Below are 9,466 nucleotides of genomic sequence, written 5' to 3'. Positions count from 1 at the left end.
TTCTTACTTTCCGGGGTAACCATCCCTCGACAAAGAAGCGCTAAGTCATCAAATCTGGATGTGTAGGCAGCAATGTCGGAACCTTTTATCTTCAGGTTCCAGAGTTCATGTTCCAGCTTCTGAATTTCACCCCGAGGACAATACTCTACATGCAGAAGTTCCTTCATAACTTCCCAACCCATTGCATTGGCTACAGGTAGAGTTAGAGATTTGACTCGGCCGTTCCACCAAGTCAGAGCATTATTGGTGAGAGTGCAGGCGGCAAACTTCACCTTGTCGGATTCGGAACAGGCACAAATTTCGAAGATAGATTCGATCTTCTCTAACCACCGAGTTAGAGTAATGACACCTCCAGTGCCATCGAAGAATGTGGGTTTTGCATTCATAAAGTCTTTATAGGAACACTCCTTTCGGTGTCCCTGGCTACCTTCCTGGTTTTGAGGTTGGGGACCACCTCTTGAACTACCGGGGTTCGTTTGCGACATGGCTGCTGAGAATGCTACAGTTAAAACTGACTGAAGAGTTGCAAGATCGATTTGAAGAGAAGGTGGTGTGGAGGAGGGTTGTTGTTGGTCTTTGAGCTTGGTCTCTTTCTTGGAGGCATCTTGATCTAATAAGATCAGGAAAGAGAGGATGGTAAGTCCTCCGAATTGAATCAATAGATATGATACAAAGGATATCTCTTTATGACATACGTATAATTCTATTAAGCGATAAAGCAGGAAGGAGTTATCAAAACAGATAAATTATCGCTAAAAGGGATGATTGAGGAGCAACGCTGGGATGAGGAATTCTATAACGAATTTGGCTCGAGAAATACTCCCATAGTATTTATTGTCTCGTTGCAACGACGGCTCATTGTTTGGATATTGGGTAAGTTTTAGGCATGCCGCAGACCACAATCACTCCCAAGCACATGTTGATCGTGTCTCGAATGAATATAGTTGGCCATGCTATATTGATCCTAGACACGACTACATAATTGTCCAGGCTTAACCGCAGTGCACAACATCCATTTACTTATGTTTTGTTCTACTTGTAGTTATGGATTTCGACGCTTGGGTATACTTTGTATGCTTTAGAAAATACTTATATTTTGAGGTATACTTTTAGTTTAGAGTACTTAGGCCCTTTAGTGTTTATAGTCTTATGCCATGTAAGGTTTGGTATGCTAGTTCACTATAAACAAGGGCTCTGATACCAATCTGTCACACCCCGAAAACCTAAGGCGGAAACATTTCCGGGGCGGACTCCACGTTGAGTATCAAATCCAATGCACATACTAAGCAAAGTAAACAACCATTACATTACATATCAAAGTTTACATTTGTTCAAACGTAAAGTTGTACATTTGTGATACATAGTATATATAAACAAAAGTAGATACGAGTCTTCTGTACGCTCCGTCTTCTCCAAAAGGATCCTTAGGTACCTGTCTAATGTAGACCTGAGAATACAAGCAGTTTGAAAATCAGCATAAAGTTGGTGAGTTCATAAGATGGTGGTTTTGTGAAAATGTACAAGTTTCCTTTGGTTTTCCAAAAAGTTTGTTATCCAAGAAAATCCCATATTTTCTTAAAAGTAATGTTTTATTAATTGTTGGTTACACGGTTCTGGTTATGTTTAACTATGATCCCAGAAAAGTCCCATACTTTCCTGAATGCTGGTTATCAATGTAAAAGATGTATTTTGTAAAACGTGGTTATGTTCAATGTTTCCCTAGGAAAATCCCATATTTTCCTCATGGTAAGTTTAGTTATTGAATTTCGTTGTAATAATTGATTACCATTCGTACTTAGTGATTACCATTCGTATTATATTTGTAGTCCTATTCGTATTCGCATTTGCATTCGTATTTGTATTCGTATTCCTAGTCCTATTCCTAATCCCATTCACATTCGTATTCGTATTCGTATTCACATTCATAGTCATATATCTATCCCTAATCCTACTCCTAATACGATTCGTATTCGTATTCGCATTCGTATTCGTATTCGTATTCGTATTCGCAGTCGTATTCGTATCCCTAATCCTACTCCTAATACTATTCGTATTCATATTCGCATTCGTATTCGTATTCATATTCGTATTCCTATTCGTAGTCATATTTGTATCCCTAAACCTACTCCTAATACTATTCGTATTCGTATTCCTATTCGTATTTGTATTCGTATTCGTATTCGTATTCGCAGTCGTATCCGTATCCCTAAACCTTCTCCTAATACTATTCGTATTCGTATTTGTATTCACAGTCGTATTCGTATTTTTTCTAATTGATGATTAGTATGAATTATTCGCAGATTATGAAATATAATTTAGATTGTAACACTTTATCAAGAAATCTATTATTAGTCTGAAAGCTAACTTCGTAATTCGAACTATTTGATAAACACAGTTTTTGATGTTAGAACATACAGAATGAAAATTGAACTGAAAAAATAACTTGGAGTACAAGATTTCCTTGTACTTTTGCTTGTATTCCCCCCTGAAAACAGTGAAAAACATTTGAAGAAGTGTAGGGGTATGAACTCACCGGTCGAGAAGCGTGTCGGATTGGATGCTAAGTATCGGTTCGGGGCTTGATAACGCGTGAGGTTCCTATGTAATATGAAATGATATGCAAATGTATCTAATTAGACTTTAAATCACTAATTAGATATGATTTTACCCTCCAAGACGCGAAAACACTTCAAATCAAGTGTTTGGAGTGACCCGGGTGACATCTAGGGACGTATAAGGCTCGGATATGGAGCTTACTCCTCAAGAGTAAACTCATAAGTGGGTTTACGGTTCTAATGACTCATTCCCCACGAGTTTACGGCCGTAAACTCATGGGTGGTGTGTTCTTGGATGCCACAAAGTCTTACAATGCACACGGGAAAGTTCTAGGGTTGATTCCATGGCTTAGTAGTGATCGGCACTTGAAATTGTCTTGGAAATGACTTTAAGGTATAAGGAGATGTTCTTGGGGAGTTTACTACCTTAAACTCATGAGTTTACGACCGTAAACTCATGTTTGTTCATGAATTAAGGGCTTTGATGGTTGTAATTCAATCACATGTGATTCTAGGTCCAAAAGTAAGCTTTTCAAGGGATTAAAGGCACCTTAACACCCTTTGTTGGGTGTGTACGGCCTAAGGAGGTGGGTTTATGGTCCAAGAATGTTCTTGGACTGTAAACTCATGTTTGGTCCCTTCTTGCATGATTTGGTGCTTCAAATGATGGTGTAGAGGGTCCTAGACACGTTTGGAAGCTTGTGGTGGTGTTTAAGGGCATTTTAATACCTTAAAAGGAGTTTATGGTTCATGCATGGGGGTTTACAGTCCAAGAAGGTTCTTGGGCAGTAAACTCATGTTCATACATCGAATATCATGATTTTTGGGTCCTTAGTCCATGCATGCAAGTTTCTATGTCGAATCTAAGCCCTAGAAGTGTTTTGGAAGGGTTTTATGGCACAAAAACCCCCATTTTCATGAGTTCACAGCCTAGGGATGTTCTAGGACCGTAAACTCATGCTAATGGTCCTAATCCTCATAAAAATCTCGAATTTGAAGGTCTAAGATGCTAATTCATGAGTTAGGGAAGTTACCTTAGTGATTTTGGAGCTTGTTTTGGATGATTTTGGCTAAGTTTTGGAATTTAGAGAGAGAGAGAGTAGTGAGAGAAAGTTTTTAGAGAGAGAGAGTAAAAGCCTCAAAATGATGTCACTCAATCCCTTATATAGGGGTTGAGTTTGTGGCCCGGAGGAATTCTTCCCGATACTGCCGTTAGACGGTGCTTTTGGTCGAACCCGGTAAATTTGCCGTAATTACGATTTACATGAAATAATAATTTTCCAAACAAATATGGAAAATATTTTTAATGATTATAACACATTCCGACATTTATGAAATCAAAATAAATGTCGCGATAAAATTTATTTAACGCAAAGGTTAATGGAACGAATTTAATACAACGGATTTTTAATGACGTATCAGGTTACGACGACGGAACGAACTTTGGGTTGTTACAAATTTAGTTAAGCAATGTCTTGTTGAACTTAAGGAATTCAGACAAAAGGATGCTGAAACAATTGAAAACTACTTTGATCGTCTGAATGAGCTTGTTTATCGTTGCAGCAGGTATGGAATCTCAAGATCTCTGATGGAATTCAATCTGACATTTATCATGGGTCTTTGCAAAGAATGGCGTAGTGTGATTATGATGATAAAGAACTAACAAAGTTTTGATACAACCACCTTGAACGATCTCTACAACCAGTTGAAAACACATGAACGTGAAGTTATAGAAATGCTTGAAGAATCAAAACAAAGTTTAGGAGGACCGTTGGCTTTAGTTTCAAAGGTTACTGAAATTGATGCTGGTGAGAAAGAAGAATTAGACAATGAAGGTTTCTTAATTAATTCTGATGATGAAGCGGTTGCATTTTATTCAAATAACAAAGTTAAGAAATTTTTCAAAAAGCCTTTTAATCCAAAAGGGAAGCAAACTGATGCGAAGATTGGTTTCATAAAAGCTGGAAGTGAGGTAAAGAAGAAATTTGAGAAGGATGAAGAAAAGGAGAAAGATGGGAAAGCTGAGAAGAAACTAAAAGGAGATTCAGGAATTAGTTGTCATTACTGCAATGGTGTGAATCACTTCGCAACTGATTTCATGTTGATAAAAAAAGAGGAGAAGAAGAGCAAAATTAAAGATGAAGCCTACTACTCAGAGAAGCTTGAGGAGGTGCGTGCGAAGGCGAAAGGATTGTCTTTGTTTGCAAAAGGAGAGTCTGACGAAGATGAAAGTGGAACTTATCAGATCTGGTCTTCAGGATCTGATGATGAAGAGATGAGGCACCCAACTCATGGTGCAATGTTCGCAAGTTATGAAGATAATTGCGAAGAGAATGTTACTGGACGATGCTTTGTGTCCAAGTCCACTGATAAATCTCCAATGACCACTAAGGTACGTACTATGCTTGAATCCTTTAATATTCTTTTATCTGCTTATGATGCTGAAATAACTTCATTTGATGATATTTTTGCTTATTTTGATGCAGTTATTGTGTCTGCTAGTACTGAAGCATAAAATCTAAATTCACAATTGGTTGAGACAAGAAGACAATTAGAATTAAAACGAAGCAGAGTAGATAAACTAGAATTACAAATGAAAAATGTAAATTGTGATAGGGACAAACTTGATAAAGAAGTTAGGTTTTTACTAGCACACAAAAACATTTATTGTAACTCTACTAAACGTTTGTATGCGAAGTTAACTATTTTACATCATTCATCTGAGATAAGAAAAGAACAACATAGGATACTAATACCTTTTCTTGAATTTGAACGCGAAAAATTTGATGTTGTTTCTTATGACTGTGAGAATACCATTGCTCAGTTTGACAAAATACCTGATGATAGGTTCGCATATGGTATTGTCAAAATTGATGAATTTTTGAATGGGAATGAATTGGTTAATATTGTTAATGAAAGCTTAACAATGAACGGACAATTGAAAATACTAAAGAAAACTGAAACTTCAACTCTTTATTCACAACACAATTATGGTGATGTCGATGACAAATCAGATAATTTGAGTGAAATCAGTGAGATCGAAGAAGAAGAAGAGGTTGATTGTTCTCAATTGTCTAGCATTAATATCACATCAAAGGTCAAAGGTAAAGAAATTATAGTTGATTCGATAGTAAAGGATGAAAATGATAAACCCTCTACTTCACAAACTTGTGACTTTGATAATGTGGATGTTGAGAGTAGTAAGATAGATGATACTGATGAAGATGAAGAAGAAGTGAAAGATTCGAATGAATCACCTCAACGTGTTGTTGTTAATCAAGTGTTTGGTCAAACAAAAGAATTTGACAAAGTTCTTAATGACAAAGGTGCACATTATTTGGAAACCAACACTTTGGTCTATCCAAATTTTACATGCACTGATAACACAATTCTTCCAAACCAAATCTTCGTCACAACTGGAAATGTTGAGAAAATAAAGCCTGAATTCAATCAAATGGTTGAAAATGATAACAAAAGGTCAACTACCAAAGGTTTCTTTGCAAATAAAAATACGGTAGAAAACAATTTAACTCAAAACTCTTATGTTTTTCAACATCAAAAATCATCACAAAAACGGATGGTTAAAAGTGAAAAAGAAAACAAAGTTTTTGAAAAAGATGAAAAACCACAGATGGAAGTGAAATTGAATTCTCATGAATTTAAGTTGATGGTTGGAAAGTATTCAAAAGAAAATAATGTTTCAAAAAGAAAAGCAAGAAATTAAAGAAATCTTATGGAAAGTTGTGTCTAATGATAAACCAAAAGTTGCAAAAGCACAAATTTCTAGCACAAAACCATCAAAATTTCAGGGAACAGATAAACAAAAGGATACAAGTTTTCAAAAACCGATATATTCTGTTGACAAAATTTCAATGAAAAATAAAGATGAATCTGTTCGAAAATTTAACAACATTAGAAAATTTGAGACTTTGCAAAACTTTGTGAATGATCATAAGTTTCAATGTGCTAGAAAATTAACGAATAATTCACCAACTTTGAATGTCAAAACTCAAACAAAACCACGATTTTCACCCAAACAACCAAACTTTCCAAATCCTTCAATCACAAAACCTACCAAAGTTTCGTATACAAAAGGAAATCTGATGTATATATGTTCAATAATTGGCTTGAATGGCAAGGAAACCAATACCAAAATGGAAAGTTCTCAAAACAAAAGATAAAGTTTGCATTTAACAAGTTTGTGAATGAGTCTTATACTAGTAGTTCATCATCTCATGATTCGCAAGCTCCAACACAAAAGTGGAAACCATATGTGAGAGTTGCGAATGTTGTGAAGGATGCGGTAAAAGTCAATGGAAATCCAAAACTATCGAACAACTATATTTCAATATCTAGATTTGATGATATTGATTTAATTGATAATGTCACAGACAAAGTGAAAACATGGTTTTTAAATTTAAAGAGTTTCTTCAGTGCTACTAATGAAGGACCCAACAAATATTGGGTTCCTAAATTCTTTCATTAAATGGAGGTGATATGTGACGAGCAATATAATGCGAAATGGTATATTGATAGTGGTTGTTATCGTCACATGAGTTGAAGAAAGGAAAATGTAACAGCCCGGAATCTCAAGTATTGTGGAAATTATATTTATGGGGTGTTTTAAGGGGGGACTCGGCGAGTTGGAGCCAGACTCGCCGAGTAGGATCGCAGACCTGGTTGCGAATTCGCGACTGGACTCGACGAGTCAGATAGGGACTCGGCGAGTCTGCGCTGTTTAGCGAAAACCCTAGCCGTTTAGGTTTGGGACGTATATAATGAACTTATAGGCCGTCATTGTCCGTCTTTAGCCTACTGAGAAGAACCCTAATCGGTTGTGTGCATCTGGAGCAAGGATTGAAGGCCATTGGTAATCTTGAAGAAGTTATTGTGCAAGGAAGAGAAGGGTTTGGCCAAAGGAACAGCAAGGGAATCAAGTTCTGAGGATTGGGGACACAGAGAGTGCACTATTCAGGTAACAATTCGGATTATAATCTCTTATGTTGATGTGTGCATGGATTTAGGGTTGATGGAACCCTTTTGTGACTAGATTGATTGTTATCCTTGTTTCCCCAAACGATTATAACCCTGTATTAGGACCTTTAGAGGTCCATAATGTCCCATGCCTGTGTATTTCAGGAATTGGTGAAGGTTTTGGATTGAAATCCTTATGCCTTAGGTCAACATGTAAATTATAAGTCTTGGGGTGTAGCATGAGCACCTAAATGAAGACCTTATGTGATGGACCAGTCGAGGAAGGCCAGACCTATGAATGGTCGGAGCAGTCATGACCTTAGGAAGCAGTTTGAGCGGCTGCATGGCATGGACTCGCCGAGTCAGATGAGCAGACTCGGCGAGTAGCTTGAAGAATAACTGGGACTCGTCGAGTGGAGTCGGGGTGGCCCCGCGATTCTTCCAGGAGTAACTCGTTGGGTCAAGGAGGATACTCGACGAGTAGAAGGGAAAACTTAGAGGATTGGAGGACGACTAGACTCGCCGAGTCGCCAGGGTACTCGCCGAGTCCAGTCGAGTTGACCGTGGACTGTTGACCAGAGTTGACCGCGTGTGATTTCTTAGGGTCAGTTATCGTGGAAGATAAAAGTATTAATAAGAGAATACATTATCCAGGGAGCTTGAAGCTCGGCAGATCAAGTGCAAGTGATTTTAGGAGTTGCTAATTTTCAGTATCCACGAGGTGAGTCTTCTCACTATACTGTACCCAGAAGGGTTTGACTGTGTGACCGGAAGGTCGGATATGATATGTGTTATAAGTGTTATAAATGGAAAGGTAATTGTTATGCGTGCTATGTATGTTTATATGGGCCGGAAGGCAATATGTTATATGACCGAAAGGTCAGATTTGTTATATGATATATGTGCTATATGTGGTAAGTTAAGTGTATTATGTGCTGTGTATGTTTATGGGCTGGAAGGCAATACGTTATGGGCCGGAAGGCAAAGTGCTATGGGCCGGAAGGCAATATGTTATGGGCCGGAAGGCGATTATCTCATGGGCCGGAAGGCGTTGTGTTGTGGACCGGAAGGTCAGGGCCTGGAAAGGCGTATATGCGTAAGTTGTATATTGGGAAACTCACTAAGCTTCGTGCTTACAGTGTTTTGTGTTATGTTGTTTCAGGTCCATTCAGTAACACGGGACGGCACCGGCTCGATTGTACACACCAAAGAAAGAGTTATGTTTTGGAGGATCCTGGTTTTCTATTCACGTGAAAATGAACTATGTTTTGTAATTCAATTATGAATGAGATTTTAAACAAGTGTTCTAATAAAATGATTATTTTAAATGCAAAATTTTGCCTTGAAATTTACGGTGTTACAGAAAACTTGCGAGATTATAAAACCTTGGAAAATGCTGGAGTAGTCAAATTTGGAAACAGTCACAAGTGTCAAGTGAAAGGTTATGGAAAAGTCACAAATGGGCAATTCACAGTTAAAGGTCACAGTTACCAAAATTTACGGGTTGCTTATGTTGAAGGTCTTCAACATAACTTGATTAGTGTTTCGCAACTTGTTGTGGGTACTGGAAATCAGGTTGTGTTCAATGAAGAAGGAAGTATCATTTCAAAAGTAGGGACAAATGAAGTACTTCTCAAATCTAAAAGATATGGAGACATGTTCACACTCGACATCAAACCGATTGTGGGCAAACCTGCAGTGTGTCTATTGTCAAAGGCCTCTAATAATGTTAGTTGGCTTTGGCATAGAAGATTGTCTCATTTGAACTTTCGCAATATTAACAAGCTTGTCACTGATGATTTAGTTAGAGGTTTACTTGTACTAAAATTTGACAATGATACTTTCAGTACAGCTTGCGAACAAGGAAAACAACATAGAAAAGGTCATCCAATTGTCATAGATTCAAAAATCGTGGAACCGTTGGAACTTCTTCACAT

The sequence above is a fragment of the Lactuca saligna genome, chromosome 1 (genome assembly GCF_052625555.1).
Source record: "Lactuca saligna cultivar CGN05327 chromosome 1, ASM5262555v1, whole genome shotgun sequence".
Taxonomy (NCBI): domain Eukaryota; kingdom Viridiplantae; phylum Streptophyta; class Magnoliopsida; order Asterales; family Asteraceae; genus Lactuca; species Lactuca saligna.
This window is presented reverse-complemented; position numbering follows the sequence as displayed.